Genomic DNA, 6000 nt, shown 5'->3' with positions numbered 1-6000 from the left:
AATGAGAAACAAGAAAACGGAAAGAAAAAAAAACTCCCTTTTTTTTTTCCACAAAATATGCTAACTACACTTAACTCAAGACTGATGTCTGTCAGTTTTATGAGGATTAAGGATGCCTTATACAGAGCAAATTCTGCCATGCGGTACAAAATTCTGTAAATTACTTTGGAAAGGTTTTGGGTTTGGGTTGGTTTTTTTTTTTCCCCACAATTGAAGTGATAGACCTACTTATATACATTTATATATTTGTCATAAAATATTATATTTATATAGTATATACATATATTACATATAATACATTAAATGTACTAAACGTATCATTGCACATGATATATACTTACACTCTGTATGTGTTACAAAATTCGTATTTTCTTCCAGCTGGATATATATATGTTTCTGCAGAAAGAGTATAGAAATTTGGGTCAGTATATGGTATTTTCTCTGTTAATTAGTTAAATCCTTGCTTTATATAGTATATACATATATTACATATAATACATTAAATGTACTAAACGTATCATTGCACATGATATATACTTACACTCTGTATGTGTTACAAAATTCGTATTTTCTTCCAGCTGGATATATATATGTTTCTGCAGAAAGAGTATAGAAATTTGGGTCAGTATATGGTATTTTCTCTGTTAATTAGTTAAATCCTTGCTTTCGAATTATAACTTCTTTTAAAAAAATAGAGCTGTGATCAATTTTTTGATGTGTAATTGCATGTTTACAGGCTTGCTTTAGGCTTATGAACATTATTATGTTTTTGTATCTTTCCTTTAAAAAGGAAAAAAAGGATATTTCTTTTCTGAAAAGATACCACCCAGACCTTTCCTTTCCCAAATATTAATACTCTTGACTCCTACAGCATTTGAAAATTCTGGCAAATCTCCAATCAATATGTTCAAAGGATTTTCATATTAGCATCTTATCTGTTTCTTGGTGAAATGTTGACCCTGAGCATATAATCAATAGCTTGCCAAAACATAAGTTGAGTGGGATAGCTTCTCAATTTTATAAAGAAGCCTTTCTGAATTCACACCATTTTTTTTTTTTTTTTTTTTTTCCCTGCAGCTTACTGGATTTACAAGACAATTCTGATCGAAATAAGCATTCCCTACTGCCAAAAGTGAATATAAAACTTACGGCCATGCACCATAAAAATCAGCTTCCTACTTTAACAGAAATTTTTAGATGATGGGAAAAACATGCCTGAGGACAGCATGGAGCTGGGAGCAGGAAGATGTTTTTCTGAAATAATATGCCATTTATTTTTAAATGACAAGCCTTAGTTGTTGTACTTGGATTATGGAAAGACATGATGCATTTTGGAATAGGCTCTTTATTTGGGGCATTTCTTCTGCAATTTGCCTTGATCTCAGCAAAACGCATGGCTGAGCATTGCTAGAAAGGGACCTTGTGTTTCAGTCCTATCAAAGAAGATTCCTTGCAGAACATACTGGAAGCTAAGGAATTAAAAAAAAAACCAAACAACTACATTTCCATCTCTCCTTGTATTAATGTCCATCTTCAAGTGATGAGTGTCCATGCCAGCTCTCAAGACTCATCACAAGTATGTCAGGACTCTGTTTTAGGGGCAAAACCACAGGTAAAGACTTCTTAGCTCAGACTAGTTTTAACACCCTAGGAAAAGACAATAAGCTAAGTTTGGAGCAAAGCGGAAAATCTGTTGGATACCCTTTAATTGTGTTTGGGTTTCTTTTCCTCACATTTGTTTCCATGTTAATATTACTTTAACAATTCTTTCACTGGCTGGTTCCCCTAATCCTTATGTTGGTGACTGGATGCTTTTGTTGCTAGCTCTCCAAGCAATACTGCGCTGGCTGGTTTCATCAAGAAAGGACTTGTGTAAGAAGGAAACCAAGGAGGAGACAGGAAGTGTTTTTCTGAACCCTAGCAAACCGACTCTGCAGCCAGATAGTTGCAGGGACTTTTGAAAGCCAAGCTTATCTGCAGAATTGATGAAGAAATTATAGCAATATGATGGGCATTTGGACATTTTATACAGAAATATAGGTGATTTGCAATGTACCTTTCTGTCTGTGGCTTCTTCCCTTTGCTGTATGCTGGTTGATCATCATCTGAGCTGAATGTATCATTTTAGCTCCTCAAATTGACTCAGTTTGTAATCAGGATCAAGTGCCTCCAGCTTGGAGATATCTCCTAAACACATGTGTGGATTCAGAAATACAATCAATTATGAGAGCTGTAGAAAACACTCACATAAAAGTGATATTTTAATTTTAAAAAGAAGAAGGGAATGAAGCTTTGTGAAAACATCTGTGAATTTGCTTTCTGTTGTCTTCAGCTCTGGCCCCAGGGTCTCCCTAGTGAGAGTGACACCTAGCAGGATGACCCAAGGACCATCATCATGTACATCATGTGTAAAACTGTTCACTCAGGATAGCTCTGATGCCACAGGTTTTTGTGACCTGGCTGCTCACCGGGGATTTTCTTATGTTGCTGTATAGGAAAGCTACTTCTTCCAGAGGCAGTATTTGTCTCATTTTCTTAGTCATTAGCAGTGAACGCACCAGCTACCACTTGTCCCTGGGCAACAGCAAAGACCGTGACCACAATGGAAATCCAGTCTCCTCACAGTCCCTTCCTTCTCTGCTTTTTTTACACAAGATTTCATAATGTTCATGATGTGTGATCTTACTCAGATTTGGCTTCTTTACAGACAGCTGGCTTAGATGTGAGAAAGTTAAAACTCATACATACAATAAAACTTGAGTAGCCACAACTTTATCACAAGGAACAGGTAAAATAGAAATTAAAATCCACTTTCAAATCAATCTTATAGGGTCTTTTCTCTTTTCTTCTGAAGTTTCTCTGATGGACAAGGAAAGCAAATGAATGTCTCTTGACTAAAATACATCGTCTTTTTTTCCCTACATCTCTTCAGAGCCACATGGTGCTAGGTAAATTGCTTGCAACTAATCAGAATAATCAGAAATATTTTCACTGAGAAAAGGCTTTAAAAAATCTAACAAAAACTAACAAAATTGGAGATTTAACTTGACATAATGATGCTTCTGAAATACTTGAGCACACTGTATTCCAGGAACTCAGTTTATCTTCTTGCACTGGACCACACAATTTCAGGTATAATTGTGGAAATTGGAAAGATCACAGGGAGTTAATAATAGTTATTGAAGCACATAGTCAGCTAGAATCATTGTTTTGTCCATGCAGTAAACAGGCAGTTTTACCTAGAAGCAAACCTCAAAACACTTATAACATGCCATCCTAAATCAGAAAAGATGAGAGAAACATTGTTATGGTGAATAAGACAGGGAGTAAATCCACTTGTTTATCGTTCACAGCCAGGCAAGGAGAAACAGGTAAAGTCTCTAATACCTACATGTTAACTGTTTCCTTCACAGCATCTCAGTGCACAGGCATATTGACAAATAGATGCAGCAAAGGAACTGACGTCAAAACTTTCTGTGGCTCTGCACAGAATTAGTTATCTTCCTCAGGAATGTCACTCCTGCAGTGTAAATTCTATCATATTGAAAGAGATGTGTCTGGCGAGTCAAGTGATCTAAAACCACAAACCCAGGGACTTCCAGAACTCGTAATTCTGCAATTTCCTCATGGGCTGGGAAATCTGGAGCTTGAAGATTGCTGTAGTTCCCTGGGGCTGGGCTTAACACACAGCCTCAAGGACTTTACAGCCAAAAAGAAGAAATGGTTTTACTAGCAGTCTGTGCCTTGGAGAACCACTGGGTTCCCAAGACAGAAGAAATTCTTGCAGCGCAGTGTCTTTCCCTTGTCCCCCAACTCAGCATGTCACAAAACAATGGGTTTTGCTACAAATGAAGTTTTACACTGGTGGAAATGTCTTAAAAATCCAAAACAAACAAAACCAAACACCACCAAAAAGAGAGAGTCCACAGTGAGTAGGGACTGCAGAAGCATGATCTGCAGTTTATACTGTCCAAAGATAATAGGCCACTCATAGAGACTAAATTCATTTACGTCCTACAAAAAAGTTATCTAAGGAGCGATTTTCCCCAGCAGCTCTGCCAGCACTCAGGGCCTGTGCCCCGGAGTGGCAGCATACTATCACAGCAGCGTGGGATGCACACTCATGTTATTGCTAGTGCAGCTAAAAATACTGCAGCAGAATAAAGCAGGGAACTGTACAAAGTCTGTGTGCCAATAGGTGTCACTGTTGCATATCTTATGCAGTTTTATAGTGCTGGCAACTGCTACCCGACACAGCTGTGCTGGAAAAGGTCTATATATGAGCCCTATTTCATTTCATAGACTATGCTTTTTTATACGTAAGCCTGTATGACAAAAAGCAAGTCAACTGGGGCATCTGCTGACAAGTGCTTCGTCAGTTAGTTAAAAATAAGTTTCAACTGTCATGTATCTGTAAAAGCAGACTTTTACCATTGATCTATTTGAATTTGCAGGCCTGGCAGTAAGGAATACCATGTGCAATACAGTTGATAATGAAACTTTACAGAGATAATGGAGATGGAAGTGAGGAGCTGCAGAGCTGCAAATAGCAGCACACAGCTGCTCCAATGTCTCTGGTGCTGAGATAACATCTGCTCACTTGCAGCGTTGTTGTGGGCATATATAACTGAGAGCAGGACTTGGCATGGCTTTTTGGCAACCCCTGTGTCTGACTCATGCTCTGAGAGAAATACCAGAACACTCCTTTGCTAAAGCACTGGGAAAAGGCGCCTCTTCCACACTGGACACGTCAGCTGGAGACTCTGCTCTGCAGGGAGGAGGGTTTTTCAAGGGGTTTTATTCTCTCGCTAGGGGGTTGCTTTCCCTTACTTACCAGATCATTCATCCTGGCCATCTCCTTTCATGCTGTGGCCCCGCTCACGGTCCTGCATTTCTGGATTCATAACAAGGGAATCAAAGAAAATGTTACTATAATTAATGTGCCACTGTAGGACCCCATCCTGCCTGTGCTCTCATTCTTGGCTAATGACTCAGCCCCTCTTTTATTCCCCCTTATGGCAATCCACATGCATCAGTGCCTTTACCCCAAATGGTAATGTTTTCATTAAGGACATGGAGCATATCCCTTGCTCGATGATGCCAGGTAGAATACAAGTGGCTTTGATCCTACCAGCGTAACCAGAAAACCCAAAGAGGTTTCTTTGCCTCCTGAATTTCCTGCATCTCATTAGACTGTCCGACGCACATCTGTAACAGCTCACAACCAGGCCTGTCAGCACATGGTTCATTAAAAAGCCATGGCTGCCAGCTTCTTTTGGCCTAAACCCTTCTTTTCACAGTGTAATGCAAATACTGGTCTGTGCACTGAGTGCACCTTCATGGGAGCTTGAGGGAAACAAAAGCAATCTCTCATCAGACAGTTCAGTTCTCTGTGGGTATCAGTGTGTGCTGATGTGCAATAGCCTCTGCGTTCCTCAAGAGTGGGGAAGTGGAAAATCCCCATGGACGAGACTCTGAACTGAAGAATTTGCCTTGTAAATTACACAGAAAGGCCCAAAGGGTGAGAAGACTTTGTTTTGTCCTCCTGCATTATTTTTTCATTTCCTCTCCTTTCCGAATCGTATCATATCATATGCAACTTGCACAATATATACTTAAATAAAAAGGGGGTGGAGGAAATACATGAGCATTTAAGTCAGGGCTACTGTTTCCAATTCCCCTTCACTCTTCCTGATAAAAGAAACATTTCTGGTAAATTATTAGAATTTAATTCTTGGAGCACGTGAACTACTAAACTTACATCAGAAGCCAGAATACCTCGAACTTAAGCTGCCTTGAAACCTTTGTCATCTTAGTAACAAAAGCTGGATGTACAGATTGAGTATCATCACCTTGCCCTCCTAATACTGCTCTTCCTCAAGAATCTTAGAAATTTCCTGCATTGGAGATCCAGAGAATTTCTCATGAAAGCATTGCTCAAGACCTATTTTGGCTAAAAACATCTTGATTGATGGCAACGTAAAAATATTTGACTGTCTG

Source organism: Nestor notabilis, unplaced genomic scaffold (assembly GCF_000696875.1).
Source record: "Nestor notabilis isolate BGI_N333 unplaced genomic scaffold, ASM69687v1 scaffold11265, whole genome shotgun sequence".
Classification (NCBI taxonomy): domain Eukaryota; kingdom Metazoa; phylum Chordata; class Aves; order Psittaciformes; family Psittacidae; genus Nestor; species Nestor notabilis.
This window is presented reverse-complemented; position numbering follows the sequence as displayed.